Here is a 17232-nt window from a genome sequence, read left to right on the forward strand (position 1 = left end):
CAATATGAATTCCATATTCTTTATAGGATAACAGTAATGAAAATGTTGATAGCTGAAAATTAGAAATAAAAATAAATTGCTTAGCTTTACTCACTATTTTTAATTACATGTTCATTACAGAGAAAAGTAAGGAAAGCACTGTGTATTTACTTGCTTGCATTAACTATTATTTTTAACTCTTTTCTAAAATTAGAATATGCCATGAGGGTTTTTTCCTACAGAGTCTTCACTAGAAATTGCTGCCTAACAATTACAGAAATTGAAATCTGTTGAGTTTCTGTTCAAAATCTGGTAAAGCATTCTGGTTGAAGAAATGTAGGTAAGTGGAATATTGGCTTCGTTGTTTTGTTTTTTATACGTATGTTCATAATTTTCAATAAACACAAGCAGTCTTTACGATTTTGGGTGATGGCACAATAGCATTTTAAAGAAGCTTTCTTATATTAGAAATCACTTTTTTATTTTGATGATAGTAGGGCTAGGGAAAGGAACAAGGAAGAGAAGGGGGGAAACGGGCCATAATTCAGCCAGGGTGCAACAGTTCAAAGCAACAGTGATTTAGATTGAAATCCAAGTAAAATGGATGAGAGGGAAATATTAAAATCATAAATTTTATTTTTTTCTGTATTTCTCTATGGATGGAGGATGATTGTACAATGGTACAATCTTATTTCTTTTTCCTCAAAAGTAAGCCCTACTTTTGAACTTCATCAATTCTAATCAACAACAATATTATTCCTATTTTTCTGAGGATTTAGTGCAGCTAAATTCCAGGGAATCGTTTCTGAACAGAAAGATGGGGATTTTGTGAAACATGCTATTCTTGATAGAAAAGTCCACTGGAAGAAAGTTTCAGGAGAAGTTCCAATACATTAAAGCATTATTTAAATTCTCCAATAATTCCAATAACTCTATCTCTTTCAACCTTCCAGATTGCTCTCCCTTATTTTATTGTTTATTTTAGATCCTTGCACTGGCTTTGTAGAAAAAGTTTAGAATTGCAACCTAGATATTTTTAGTTGCATTGTGCCTATAGATTTTGATGTTTCTTTTCTTCACTTCTCATTATGGTTTAGTATATTATAGGAACAGGATTTCCGGACTGTCAAATTTTAATTTTAGTTTACATTACAAGGGCTTTGTCTTGTTTTGTTTGCAAAATGATAGTTCTGTTGAAGAAAATGGAATGATACATGTACAAAAGTATAATCCTATTAAACTTAACAGTTTAATAACAATATTACAGGCTCAAATGGTTAAGATGGCAGCCATGACCATGATGCAAACATAGGAATTCTCCATATACTATTAGGTGGCTTATAACAAAACCTAATTTGCAAAAAAGTTCAATATAATTTCCTGATTTTGTTTGTTTGTTTTCACAACGATATAGCTTCTGATGAAATCAGAATGTCAATTGATCAGTAACAGTTATCCATCAATACAGAGAAGCAAAACTTAATGAAACGTGCAATGGACAAGTGATTTAAACTAAAGGTACTTTTCATTTTCTTGATCAAATGAAATGATGTACTTGCTTGAAGTTCTAGAAAGGTGGTGTCATTTGTAAATGCATGTACAGATGAAATCACAAATCCTACAAATGAGTTCCTAGTAGAATTAGGGTTTAATTTTATGCTTTCCACAGTTTTTATTCTGACTGGGACTATCTTATTCCTTATTGAAAGCAAAAGGAGCTCAAGATGCTAAAAACGCAGATAGTAGCCTATCTGAACTTTGAAGAGTGCTATAGCAATTCTGCATAGAAAGGCAGAATTTAAATACAATATTTTGTAAATACAGACTTGGGATTAAAAATGCCAAGGACTATTATCTTGTTTGATTGTCCCCATTCCCCACCTCCCTCTTTTTGCACTTATGAAATGTGAGATGCAAATATCTGTAGTCATAAAAATATGTAGTGTAAACTGAATTTATGAAGGTGTCTGGTTACATAATTAAAGACTATGGATTGCCATAGTTTATTATGAGCTGAATTGCAAGACAAATATTATTCTCTCAATAGACCTTCCTCATTTCAAAATTTGTATTTTAGGCATTATATAGTAACTGAGGATTTAAGGTCGCATCCATTTATTTCTGTTGATTATTTCTAGACATTATTACAATTAAATATACATCGGTGGGACAAGGCTAAAAATTTCAAGCCACAGTACAATAGAGGCTGTTATATGCAGCAGTTTATATACACAAACAAGATTTTGTATGGAAAGCAACTATTTTCCTCATCTAACAGTTCTCTATACAGTAAAGATTTTCTTCAGGAAATCTAATTATGTAAAAAGAGTCATACTGCTAATAGTATCTAACTAATATTCTAGTGCTTTTGTTTATGACAGTATTTTTTTACTTCTCCATCTACCACCTCTCTGGATTGCATTTTTTATCCTTTTCAATTCATTTAGTGCATGAAAGAAAGAAGACTGGAGATGAGAGAACATGACAAGCAGCACCACAATTATTATAAGATTGTCTTTTTACATTAGTTTTCAGCCTGTATCTGAATAAATAGATTCTGGTCTACTAAAGTTCATTCCACAAATGCCTCTGCAATTCATCTCTACAATTCCACACTAATCATTTTTGCTACAACTAGTTTCTAATGATTGTCCTTCTTCCTGCTCATTTAATTTTTATTTAGAATAGCTTACATTCAACATTATAATTATTTAAAAATGCTACTGAAATTGCCTTTACAGAACTGCTGATCATTTTAGTAGCAATACTATCTAGTTCTCCTGAATCATTTTGATGTCAGCGCCTGTCATTTAATGGTTGTGTGAAAATTTTCCATAATTGGTATGAGTGTGCTTAAACATTACAGCTGCTGTTGGTTTTAGCTGCCAGAAATGGTTGTGGAGGAAAGTACTGAAATGGTGAAGACAGGAAATCAAGCCAAAGAGTAAAAATCATCTTGTGATGCTAGATTCAGAAGGAAATTGAAATGGATTAATGTGAACATGAGGCAGTTTCTAGTAGGGAGAATAAAGGGCAATAAATTAGTCATGGGCAACATAATGGCCTCAATAAATTCAAGACCACAACTCTCATAGTCCCTTGCTTTTGGTCATGTTGATTAGAATTGATGAAGTTCAGTCTTGTTGAAGGACACCCTCTACAGAAGATGGATTGCCTTTAAGTTAGGAACCATAGACAATGTATCATCAGGACAGCTTTTGACATTATTACTGCATTCCATGAATTGGCTAACCCTACCTTCTTTATTAAGCAAAAGAAAATCTTCAGTGAAAAGAAGCTAGATGGAGCCCTTTCTAAAAAAAATATTTGAAATGTCACTGTAGGTATTGAAATATTTGAGACAAATGTGTGAAATGATGAAGAAATTAGCTCGTCTTTGCTTAACTGTTCAGAATTGCCTTGATAAACACCTTTCTTTGGGCCAATTTTAATATTTTATTTTGGTAATTTTTTGGCACTCTTTTGTCCTTTTTTTGTAAGCGTGTTTGTGTCAAGACTTATGTAATTGTGAAAGTTCCTGATGATTTGTTGCAATTTGGAGCAGTGCAATAATGTACCACAAGGCAAAACAGGAGGCTTCTGTTGCCTGGAGATAAATTATCATGGTTCACAAATGCTACAATTTGTACTTGGAAACTTTGCAAATAATGAATGACAAAAGCTTGGAAATGTTGGTTATGAATGATGTCTTCAGCATTTCATTCAATTTATCAGGGTCCAGTTATCTCTTTGCTGACTTAAACCTGCACAATATTTGCACTTGTGAAAATATGCTCTCTCCCTTCCCAGTCTTCTATATGCATCTAACAGGAAATTACTATTTTGGGAAGATCATGCTATAGTAAATTTGTTATGTAGACTTAACTAATCTTGTTTACTGTACTCAGAAGCGAATCTTGTTGATTGCAGTAATAGTTTTGATTCAAGTGCTTTGCATTAAATACTTTGATTCAAGTAGTTTTGTTCAGTATTGCCACATAATAGTTCATAAATATAATTAGAGTCTACTGTGGAAGCCTGTTCATTGTTTTGTTTAAACATACCATCATCTCTCCCAGGCAAAATTAAGATGAGCCCATTTTGTCTCATGGCAGCAAAAGCTGACTTCACACAGTTCTTGATTGAATGACTTTATCATCTCCTATATTCTCCATTAGTTCAAACTGAATGAATTCTCTGTTTTAAAGTAGATAAATGGATGATTAATTTAATAAGCAAATTCTAAATAAAAAGGCAGACTGCCCACTGATATAATCCAATCCAATTCAATAATCAAACTGAATCATCATTTGATCTGTTGACTGACTCAACTATTATTGACACTGAGGACATAAAGAGGAAAGTGGAACTTCATAAAGAAAATATACTAGGAGAAAAAAAATGTACTAGAAACTGGCTTTTTATGTGTGTTTATGTGTCTCTCTGTGTGTATTATTTTTGAGATTAGTGTTTTGAGTACATTAGTATACAGCTAGTAGTGGATGGTCAGGAGTTGTGGTAATAATTAATGATAGGACTATGCACATCAAAGGCTGTAATTCAGGCTCTCCTAACTAGTGGCATCTATGCCACAAAACTAGTGGCATTTTTTGGCTTACAAAATATTCAACCGTCATGGTGATTGATGTTAGTAGGCACGTTGGTAGCATTAATGATCTGTTTAGCACATGTGGGATTCTGTATACACTATTACTGAACAGGAGATCTGAGATAGAATCCTTCTCTTTTCTTTTGACTGAGTTTTTCTTTGTAGGAAAAAAAAATGGGATGCTGTGATAAGCAAGGAAATATAGAATTGCTTACTTTAAGTGGCAGCAACTCTTCGTTTTTGAAAAAGGTTTTGGTCTTATCTATGGAGATTAGGGGATACAGTGGCTCAGTGGCTAAGATGTCAATCAGAAAGGTCAGCAGTTCGAATTCCTAGCACTACGTAACGGAGTGAGCTCCCGTTACTTAGCCCAGCTTCTGCCAACCTAGCAGTTCGAAATCATATAAAAAATGCAAGTATAAAAATAGGGAAGGTAACAGCGTTCTGTGCGCCTTCAGCATTTAGTCATGCCGGCCACATGATCATGGAGAAGTCTTCGGACAGCGCTGACTCTTCGGTTTTGTAACAGAGATGAGCACCGCCCCCTAGAGCCGGAAATAACTAGCACATATGTGTGAGCCTTTACCTTTACCTATGGAGATTAGATTCTGAATCCAGAACTCATTTAAGCTGGTATCCTGCCTCTAAGCAGTGTTGCTAGTCCATCACAATAGAAATAATAGTACATCATGTTTGGCTTCTGTAACAGAACTCTCACTAGCCATATTCTGTCAGCTGGCAGCATTATTCCAGCATCGCTAAATGTAATTGAGTATTGGATCTTTGACAACATTTAATAATAATAAAAAGGCACCAGATCTGATAGTTTATTATATCTTTTATTCTTTCATTAACTAGATTTATTCCTAGCACTAGTTACAAATAACAATAACCATGTGAAATGTTCCATTATTTGTGTTCCGTTTTGTTTTTCTATCCAAAAAGAGTGCTTCAATTCTTAGCAGGAGAAACAAAAACAGAATGCAGGAATTTATTTAAAATCATAGCTCAAATGAAGCACAAACTAAAGGGTTGCAAAATGTTCTAAGTTGGAAAATGTCTGAACTAAAATGATTGTTTGAATTGTTCCACATTCAAAACAAAAGAACGCATTTTTATTGTTTTCCATGCTGTTTTGTATATTCTGACATATCACAGAATTAAAAAAAAATTTTTGTTGAGACATGGAAAGTTTATAGTCAATAAACTAGGTAACACAGGTGCTCTCTCTCTCTCCTTCCCTCCCCCCTCTTTCTCGCCCCCCCTCCCTTCCCGTTCTCTCTCCCTCTCTGGCTATTGGATGAAATTAGCTGAATGAAAGATAAAAGCTGTAGGAGATTTAGTTAAGCACTTGACCAGAGACTGGCAGTAGTTTTAGGCATGTAAAAAAAAAAAAGACTGATGCCTAGCTGATGGATAAGTATAGGTCTGCTTAAAATTTCCTTGCTATGGGAATGTGAGGAATTTTCTAAGTGTAGGAACAGAAATGGATATTTTCAAAACATTACAGAGCGAGAACATTTTTGTGGTATAAAATAAGTATTTAGCACATTCTGCATTACCTCAACAAGCTGTTAGAAAAAGGAACAAAAGCAACAAGGAAGCCTCACCTGAACAAAGTCCCTGATTAATGAGAATGAAGATTTTAGTTTCTAAATTTGGTAGCTGAAGCCTTTTTCATTTGCAGTAAACCTGATTATTCAGAATCTATGTTTGAATCTTCTTTCTTTTTTTGCGAATTGCTTTAAACAGCTTGACGGGAGAAATTAGTTTACAGGTTACAATGCAATGTTTTCCATGTGTGATCTCAATATAGAAACCATTCTTTTTTCAGACACTTTGCCAAATGTGGTGGAACTGGTTTTTTTTTTAATGACTAGAGAAGAATATATTTGGTCTGTGTTGAAATGAAATGATGCTTTTTCTGGAGTGAATCTGGTAGCTGTTTTTACAGGCAGATCACAATTAGTCTTAAAACCTGCTTAACTGTGGCATGTATTGTTTTCTTAAACAATTTGAAAAGAAAAGTGTTTTAAAAATACAAATAAACCCCTGGCCAATTTTTCTGTGGGTGGTGGTAGATACTATGGACTCTACTCCACCAAATATTGTTACTCTGGAATGGCAAACACAGGAACAAGGGATTCCTGTATGATCTGTTATGCTCCAAACTAGGATAGATGCATGGAGAGACATATCGACATACATATCTACACAAACTCTCACATCCACACTCAGTATGTATTAAAAGTCAGGCCTGATAGATTAATCACAATATGTTTATCAATTACTTTTTTCAGAGAGAATGTTACTGTATTTAGAAATGTTCAAGTAAGGAAGGATTAAAATGGCAACCAATTCAAACATTTAATTGAACTTATATCATAAATTATCTATGAAGCCTGGCTTTTGGTAGACTCTGTATAAACACAGACACACAGAGACACACAGACACACACACACACACAACTTATATCAGAAATTCCCAATCAGTCAGCATTTTCTCCCTAAAATGCATTTATAGTTCTGTGTCATCCAAGGGCATTTGGGAATAAATACAATTTTGAAAGCTGGTGTTTCGCTTTTCAACATGTCAGTTCCTTTCTACATTGTGAATGCATTTTTAAAAATCTCTAAAGTGGAATAGGGAATAAGAGGCTGATGGGCACCAAAGAAGGTACCGCTGAGCACATTGAGTGCCATATTGGAAATTCCGGATTATGTTATGTATAAGGTAGCAAATATTTCTAATTTAATTATTATATCCAGGAATTTAGCTGAGAAGGAGATGATAGCATTTTGAAGAAGGTAAAGCCAAACGTTATAATGAATGTATTTGTCAGAGACTGCTGAATTAAGAATCATCTTCAACCACAGATCAGATTGTGTTCCTTTTTGCTCACGTTGATCAGTTCATTATGCTTCTGTGTTCCATGAAATGCAGCCTCCCTGGGTTTACATTTCTAAGACTTGACCTTTCATAAACTAAAGAACTTAAACCTCTTTGTCTCACCTGCAGATACTATTTTCAACAAAACGGCTCAGCTCACTTGTTTGCTAGTTATTAAGATGGCATTGAGTGATATGTTTGTGTTCAGTGTCATTCAACTTACCTAAAAGGAATCAAAAGATACAATAGTGTCCTTTGGAAACTTAATTAAAAATTCTGCTTATTGGACTGTTTTAAATTTGCTTGGGGTTTTTTTCTGAATGTAGTTGCTTAGCTGCAGTATGGCTAGTCTCTGGTGTTGCTGCATTGCTAAGCCCTATACTGCATCATGTTTGACCACTGTGTGAATGGCAATTGAAAACACCTTGTATTAGATTTATCTATGTACACTGTCTCCACAGTTCAACCTTCTGGGGTTATTGGACAAATGCTGAGAGTGTAGTATGATACTTTGAGAAAATGAATGCCATGTTGATTGTGACCATGCACATTTATTACAAGGCACATTGGGGAAAGCCTATAGTTTCAGGATATTTTGATGAGTGAAAACCAGGGAATCATAGAATTGGAAGAGATCATCTAAGGCAGGGCTGTTAAACTCCTGGCCCATGGACCAGATCCATCATGCCCTGGTAACACCCATGCCCGGTTTAGTGAAGGGGAAAAGAGCCCCAATAAGTCATGTGATGCTGCTGTGACAACGTGAGTTTGGCACCTCTAATCTAAGGCATCGTCCAAGCCCTTGCTTAGTGTAGAAGTCAAAATGAAAGCATCTCAAATAGTTGGCTCTTTGGCCTCTGCTTCAACGCAGCTAATGAAGAAAAGTTCAATTTTCAAGACAAATTGTTTCTATTGCTCAGCTCAGAGAAATGTGCAAGACATCACACTCCAGACATGAAATTTCACAAAAATACTCTTTTCTTTAGAAAGGAATTTGGAAAACTTGAGTGCTGACTGAAATATGTAAAATAGTACTAGAAAACAGCAGTTCTGACTTTCAGTATCCAAATACTATAGGTTTAATATTTGAAGGTAGATATACACTTTTGTGAATATTCCTGGAAGCTTGTTTTCATTTCAGCAGACCTCAACATATTAACAGAATAACAGAATAAGTTGGAAGGGATCTTGGAGGTCTTGTAGTCCAACCTCCTGTTCAGGCAGAAAACCTTAAACCATTTCAGATAAATGGTTTTCCAATCTCTTCTTTAAACTTCCAGTGTTGGAACATCCAAACGTCTGAAGGCAAGTTGTTCCACTGATTGATTGCTCTGTCAGGAAATTTCTCCTTAGTTGTAGGTTGCTTCTCTCCTTGATTAGTTACCATCCATTGCTTCTTGTCCTGTCTTCAGGTGCTTTGGAGAATAGGTTGACTCCCTGTTCTTTATGGCAACCCCTTAGATACGGAACATGGGTAACTCCATGTCACTCCTAGTCCTTCTTTTCATTAAACTAGGCATACCAATTCCACCAACCATTCTTTATATGTTTTAGCCTCCAGTCTTTCAAATTATTCCACTTAGTTTTTTAGCCATAGCCATAATGATTTTTAAACATTGAAACTATAAATAATGCCTTGTTTCTGATAAATTGGTTTTGACCGATTTTTCCCTTTTGGTCTTGCAATGAGTCTATCTCAGGAGTTATCAATGCACTGAAATCAATAATACTAATGTTTTAGAAAAGACTACATTGCTTTGGACTATATGATTGTATTTCAGTAATGCCAACATTTTACAAACACTAACACAGCATCTCAGAGATTAAAATTCTCTGAACATTGTTTTATCAGCTTCTCAATGGATTTTTTAACATCACCTAGTGTGATGCAATCCATTTCAGAATATCAGTACCTTCTATGTCATTCTGCTCTCCAGTGTACTTCACAGTGTACTATCAAAAAGTCAAAATTGTGACTGATGGTAGAATCGAAGTGCCACCCAATTTTTATGTGTATTGTATATTTTTTGATCATATCTTGTGACCATCCTTGTTATACCAGAATGAAGTAGAGCAGGGATCAACCTTACCTTTCCAATTATTGATTCTTAAATTGGTTTGATTTTTGCAGCCTAGATCTGATAGTCTAAATTAGCATGAATATTTTTATGAAGATCAAACTTGAGTAGTACTCCTTGGAGTCTTTCGTTTTGACCAGGTTACTTTAATTTGACTACAGCTTGTAGGTTCAGATTCAGGATACCGATGAGAATTCTCTTTGTGGTGCTACATGTTACATAATTGTCATTTTGCTAATCCAGTGATAATGTCACCAAGTCATAACAGTAATCAATATAACTTAAATATTGTAATCTATAGTAGTATTGACTTCTGGTTTTTTTTGGCAACAGACATCTCTGCAGTAAACATGCAGAAATGATTTGAAGTTTGATGTGCTCTTACCGTTGGGGTTGTGTTTTTTTTTGGTTGTCTTATGATCATATAGAGATTTTTTAAAAATTTTGCAGCTGATTTTATCATAAACCCATTTGGCAATTGGGTTAATGCTACATTCTCTTGCTTAAGGGTAAGTGTTTATACAAAATAGCTTTTACCTCCGTTTAATGCTTGCTCTTGGCCAAAGAAAAAAAATTGAAGGAACTTATCCTGTAGCTTATGGAAAATTCCTTTGTTTAATTGCATGCTTCTAAAGCAACATGATATTGATGTCATTGGGTCATTGCAGCCTGCCTGGATTTTAAAGTTTTCTAAACCTTTTTTGTACAATTGGGGAAATGAACCCACCAAGAATCTTATTCTCTTAACATTTGTCTAATTCGGCAAATATTGACGTGTGTTTTGTACTAAACATGATTTCATCTCACAGCTGCCATGCAAATAAGCCAGTTATGTGGGCAGATCCTCAGTCAGTGCAGCAGATTGCATGAAATCCCAGAAATATGAATTAATAATATTAATTGCTTTACTGTGGAGGCTTCATTTAATTGAGTAAATATGGTAATTACCCTTTCCAACCACATAGAGCAGGGGTGTCAAACTCGATTTCATTGAAGGCCGCATCAGGATTGTATTTTTACCTTGGAGGGCCAGAGTGGGCGTGCCCAGAGTGGGTGTGGTCAGCTCGACATCACTCGTGTCAGGGGTGCCTGTGGTGGCCCGAGCCCTTTGCCAGAGAAAACAGGCTCCTGAGCTCCGTTTTGGCTGCAACGCCTCCTGTAGGTAACCCTCTGCAATGAAAACAGAGCTCAAGAGGGCTGTGTGCAGCCCACTCGAGTTCTGTTTTCGCTGGCAGAAGGCACCGCAGGCCAGTTTTTCGCCGTTCCCAGGGTGGCCCTGCGGGCCAGATCTAATCACCCCCGCTGGCCAGATCTGGCCCCCGGGCCTTGAGTTTGACACCTCTGACATAGAGGGATGTCAACCTTGAGGCTTTTATGGTATATTGCATTTTATACCTTAGGAAGATGACTAGACATTGAAGTATTTATTACAAAATCTCTTTTTAAAAAGATTTTAGATTATTGAACACTTTTGTGTGTATGTATACATAGACAGATATATATTTTTTTAAAAAGAACAATTTACAAAAATGGAGAATATATCTACACTCACATTTCTGTGAAGTTATCCAATTGGAGATGGAGATTGTACTCAGCAACATGGAGCAAAATCCTGTGCATATTTACTTAAGTCCTAAAACCATTAAGTTTGTTGGAATTAATTTCCTATTGCTTATGTTTAGAATAACAGTCTGAGAGTGAAATTTTATCCAAGTCTCTTCAAAATTAATTTTGTTGAGTTAGTGGAATTTACTTGGAAGCATGTCATAAAATGTATATGAATGTGATACAAACTATAACGATGTAAAAATGATAAATGTCACAACACAAACCCAATCTTCCTCCCTTCCTCCCTCCCTTCCTTCCTTCCTTCCTTCTTCAGTGAAATTCAGAAACTTTCCATCTCCCTCACAGAGGGACTTCTGTACTTGCATCAGACTTTTGAATGCAAACATATTATGTGGTGTATGAACATACATACATACATACATACATACATACATACATACATATTTCACTTATCATACCCCCTTGTACTCCCCTTCTTCCCAGATGTCTATGATAAAGTTCCTTCTAAATGTTTAATAATAATTAACCCAATAGCTATCTGATAAATAATCCACTCTGTAAACTTGCTGCTGCTTATGATACCTAATAAATTTAAGAACCATTTGTGCCACACTCCTTTTTAAATATTTGTTAGTCATTTACAATGTATTGGATAACTTTAGTGAGATCTGTACAGAAAGACTATAAGACAACAACTTTTTCCACTTTTTAACCCCAGTAAGTCTTTTTAAAATTTATTTTTATTTACTATTAAATTTACATACCCATCTCGCTATTTGAGGGCAACTAGGTTATTCTTCTAGCTTCCTTTAAGTGTATGCCTAGTGGCATATTTATACAAGGATTGTATAAATGTAAGATGTAATTAGTAATGAGATTTAAAATTCCATAACTTACATTTTTGTTTTTTCATGCATTTTCAGGCAAGTTCATATTTAATGTTTATTTTTTAATAATTACTTTATCAACACAGGTCTCAGACAGATCGAGCTTTGGTTAATGTCAACTAAAAAGAAATAAAGAAAAGTAAATATTGTATAATAAGCATTGAACTTATTTATTAATATCCTAGTGAAATGGCTTGATAACTAAGTGGAGTTTGTAATTTCTCAATTTGAAGCAAATAATCTGCAGGAACAGTCTTCTCTTTCATAGACTCAAATGCAAAATGGAAGCTAACATATATAAGCCTGAGGCTCAGTCTTGAAACAGTACTGTAAATCATTTTCTAAATTAATCTAAATCATGCCTTTTCATATATTTTGTCTTAACAAGGACTAGCTTAGTTGGTCCATGAGACACTTATTCCAGTTGTCATCTGGCTTAACAATTTAAACTAGTCTTCTGCAATTTCGTCTTCTCCAGATATAATGAAATAACTTCCAGAATTCTCAGAAAAATGTACTATGAGCCATGAATGCTTCAGAATTTTAAATGCCTTAATTCTATAGTATGTCAGAGTCAATTGATCTTACCTTGAGGTTGCTTTTTTTGTTGCCTTCAAAAAAAGTTATCCATCCTGGATTTTCATTTATTTTTTTAATATATGAAATAAGGAAATAAATGAATTATTACATAAACTGTAGCTATTGAGTGCTTCCCTTCCCTTCCCTTTCCTTCCCACATTAATTAAAAAATAAAAACTTTGCATAGTTGCACTCATCATTTTCCTTGATAATCATAAGGCCATGTTCACATGGAAATTCTGGCAGGTGTGTTTGCATCAGGCTATCACACATATTCTACTAAGTTTTTGAACTTGGTCTAAATTTGAAAGGTGGTTGACAAATTTTGTAGCCATTTTCAGTGATTACCAAAAGCTAAAATGAACAAAACTAAATATATAAATGATGCTCAATGCACAGTTCCACATATTTCTGTTCTCATAATTGTGGGTAAAAATACAATTGTTAACCTACATTTTGAACAGTGTACTAGTTTGAAGGAAGGATGTTAATCATGGTGATTGATTTTGAGAAGTTGAGAATTTCACAGTTGATGAAATTGGGAGTTGGCAATAGGAAGACCAAATCTGGACTGCCAAAATCCAGAGAATTATTAGGTAGAACAAAGAAATAGAATTCTAACTCAAATGTCATTTAGTGGCTTTTGAATTTTTTTTGCTCTCCGGTTCTTTCAGCTCAAATGAACTATCCATCTTTGCCATCATGCTTTCTCCACGTTAACCAAATTCTGAACAGCCATTTTTCATTCCCTTTTCAACCCATTTATAGTAATATTGTTTTATTTTTGCTTTTTGTTTCGTAGTTTTTCATTTAACATTTGAAGAACAAATGCAGTGGAAGAGGGGAATATTTTACTTTGACCTTTGTTTATTGCCAGGTACTAAGGTTTTCAAAGTATATAAACATTTTTGCAAAGCTTGAAGAAAATGTGACACTTTTAACTCGCTTATTATAAAGGTGTAAATCATAAAACTGATTCTCTCTCCCACACCAGTTGCATAACTGTATTTAATGAATAACCTTTAATGATGAGTAATGTATCCTTAATATAGAAAACAAATTGCTAGAGCACTTTGAAATGGAAATGCCTTTTTTCCCAAGCCCTTTCTTGATGAAGTTATTCGTTCTGTGTTAAGAGTCATTGCTAATAACTGTAGCTGAATGTGTGTGCATGTGTGGGAGGGGAGAAGAATTATTTATGCCTCTCCCAGTGGAAAAATCTAAGTAATCCACATGAGATAAGAAATATATAATAATATTAAAAAATAGTTTTGGCAGACTAACTCATGCCACTATTCTCCAATTTAGTTTATTTAAATATATTTGGAAGGGGGCTAAAATGTTCAGCTAGTGACATATGCTTGGAATTTTGGGAAGGGCAGTCCCAATTAACCTGGAGGCCCCTATGATGGAACAAGTTCTTTTAAGCTATATGTAGTCATGTGAATTCAGACTTTCCTTTACATTCAGTATACCCATATACTGGAGCACAATGGCTCAGTGGTTAAAGACACTGAGCTTGTCAGGTGGAAAGCTGATAGCCCAGGACTGAGATTTGAGAATTGTGTGACAGGGTGAGCTCCCATCCCTGCCACAGCTCCTGCCCACCTAGAAATTTGAAAGCATGCAAATGTGAGTAAATAAATAGGTACCACTTTGGTTAACAGCATTCTGTGTCCTTCGGTATATAGTCATGCTGGCCATGGGACCATGGAAATGTCTTCGGACAACATTGGCTCCCTCGGTGAAGAAATAGAGATGACCACTGCCAAGCCGGACACGACTAGATGGGAAAAACTTTACCTTTATTTTTTCTGAGCAGAGCATTTTTTTCCATATAGCATTACAGCTGTTCCTTATGGCAGGGGTGAGGTATGCTTTGAGTCAGTGTTGACTCTTGGCAACTTCCTGGATTAGTCTCTGCAGTTTTCTGGGCAAGTTTTTTTTTTAAGTAGTTGTCACTGCCTCTTTCCTAAGACAGAGAGAGAGAGAGAGAGGGAGGGAGAGAGAGACTTGCCCAAGGACATCCTGCTAGCTTTGTGCCCAAGGTAGAGCTACAACTCATGGTATCGGAATCTTGCATGTGGTGCCTTGACTACTGCACCAAACTGGCTCCCTCATCTTTGTAGGCTGTCTAGTTAATGCCTTGGTTAATTCAGGAATCTAGAGGTAAATGACTCATGATGTAGCATTGTCCAGTTCATCAAAGAAAACTTCCTCAGACAATGGATTGCACATGCACATACATACATTCATATACATACATACACATAGATACATATACATACATGCTGTCTTCATGGTAAAAGTCTACATTTCTCAGGTCTCTGAGATTGAAGGTTCTTAGATATTCTAATCAGGAGTGCAAGAATGTAAACATTCTCTGACAGAAAGGAAAGGGCATCAAACTAGAACATATTAGCGGGAAGTATGGGTAAAGGACCCATTGGATTTAAAATTTGACTGGATATATACTGGATAGTGTGTTATATGCATTTGGAAACAAGAGTTGCTTTTTATTTTTGGGATGCATAATTTTTAAGGTTTTCCCTGTTTCCCATATATACAGTATATTCTAGACCAGTGTTTCTCAACCTTGGAGGATTTAAGATGTGTGGACTTCAAATCCCAGAATCCACCAGCCAGTCATGCTGCTTAGGGAATTCTGAGAATTGTAGTGCCCACATCTTAAAGTTGCCAAGGTTGAGAAACACTATTCTAGACAGTTATGGAATAATAGAAATAACATTAAATGTCTTATATAGGGTATTCATGCAAAGGTAAAAAGAAATGACCTTAATCAACTTCTGCTTATGTAGAGCTTTCAGATTTTCTTTTGTAAAAGTAAAAATATTTGCATACATGGATTTTGACATCTTACACAGAAATAGAAATCAATAGAATTTTGGATTACAGCATTTTTTGTGACCCTACCCAATAGGGATTCCCCACTGCAATGATATTAGAGTAATGAAAACGGCAATGATTTAGGCCATGGGCTAAGATAGAGACACTGATTGTGATCAGTATATTGTTGAGCTGAGCAGTAATTTGCATGGATTTCTGTTGTGCTTAAGAGAATGTGGTGGCTAATTATTTCATTACAGCAATATGGATTCTAGTCAGCCACATTAGAATACTTTCTAACTGATACTCTGCACATTTAGAAAACAATGTTTATCTCAATGGGAAGCAGAAAAAGATGATGGAATATAACCTAGTTATATCCCTTTCTGACACCTGAACCCACAGGCTGAAATGAGCATTGACTTTAAATACCTTTATGATTAGCCAGTTTCTAGGAAAACTAGGAAAGATTTATTTATTCATTATTCTTTGAGCTCCTCATGTTACTTGTGTTTAGAATGGTCTTCTAGGTAATTATTTATTTATCTCTATGATCAAATGTACTTACATGTTCCAGTGTATAATGAAGGTAGACAAGGGAGATGTCTAATAAGAGATTTTCCATTTCCTTTAAATCAAATTATGGCCAGCTGTAGGCTCTAGTTACTTGATTCTCTAAAAGTCCAGCTCAAGCTTATTGTGGGTCATCTAAATTTAGGATTGTGTTCTGAATTTGGCTCAACCAGACTATCATGTTTCATGTTAGATTTAGATTTGATAAGAGTTCTTAACTTATATAAAGGATTCACTTCTTTTTTATTCTGCTAGTAGAATCCTTGAAATCCTGATTAAAGAATATTATTTAGGATTATAGTTGCAGTTTCTCTCCCTCCCACCCTCCCTCTCTCTCCTTCTCTCTATCTTTATGGAAGCCATTGTGCAGTTTTTAAACATGCCTTAAATTTCTTTTCAATTGCCTTCCAAGAGTATGTCTGTTGGATATAATTAATCAGGCTAATGGCACAGTTCCACTTTAATGGAAAAACAGTTTTGCAGTGTGAGAAAGAGCTTGCAGATATCTCAACCTGACACATTCTTCTTTCATTTGTCAGAGGTAGAGATTGGAAGAGATGCTTTCATTTTTAAGCTAACTACACAGCTCCTGGGTATATTTAAATTGGAATAACTGTGCCCTCTAGTTGTAAAGACAAGCCAGAATTTCTCCAGCAGCTGTAAGAATTAGAGATTACTATATGAAACATTGTTATAAGATGAGATTGTATTGAATGTTGCATTCAGTTCCAAGATCCCACTGGAGAATAACAGAGTGCCCTTGATTTATGATGTACTTGTAGGTTGTTTTTTTAAAAATAAAGTTAAATGAATATATTGATAGAGAACACAACCCAGGGAATTACCCTGAATAAATTCTAATGAAATAAAAAGTTATTATTCCAGACCTGTTAAATGATTCCATTTTGTTTCAGGTGTGTTGGTATGTTCACTGCCAACAAACAAACAAAAATCCCAAATAAAATAAAGTAAAATATACATGCAAAATGTAAAGTGTAAATTTATCTTTATTTTTAAAAATTTTAAAAATAAACTTTATTAAACATTAAAAAATATATACATAATACAAAACATTTCATAAAATACAAAACCAAAAAGATATACATAACCAATAAACGTAAAAACATAAACATTTCTAATTGCTTAGATGGTGTGTTCTTATCAAACAATTTTCCAATTCTTACTTCCGATATCTGGTAAATACTCCTATCATAACCTCTT

General features: G+C 34.9%; 1 long non-coding RNA gene across 1 annotated transcript in view; it reads left to right on the plus strand.

The window, feature by feature from the left end:
- Positions 1–17232, plus strand: part of LOC148133326 (uncharacterized) — a 43326-nt gene that overhangs the window by 1614 nt on the left and 24480 nt on the right. Inside the window, exons 2-3 of the long non-coding RNA XR_015746678.1 lie at positions 194–319; positions 1394–1497. This is a non-coding gene — a long non-coding RNA (uncharacterized LOC148133326). The remainder of the gene's footprint in view (positions 1–193; positions 320–1393; positions 1498–17232) is intronic.

The sequence above is a fragment of the Notechis scutatus genome, chromosome 1 (genome assembly GCF_049901735.1).
Source record: "Notechis scutatus isolate UNSWTSFEM ecotype Mainland chromosome 1, rNotScu1.2, whole genome shotgun sequence".
Classification (NCBI taxonomy): Eukaryota; Metazoa; Chordata; class Lepidosauria; order Squamata; family Elapidae; genus Notechis; species Notechis scutatus.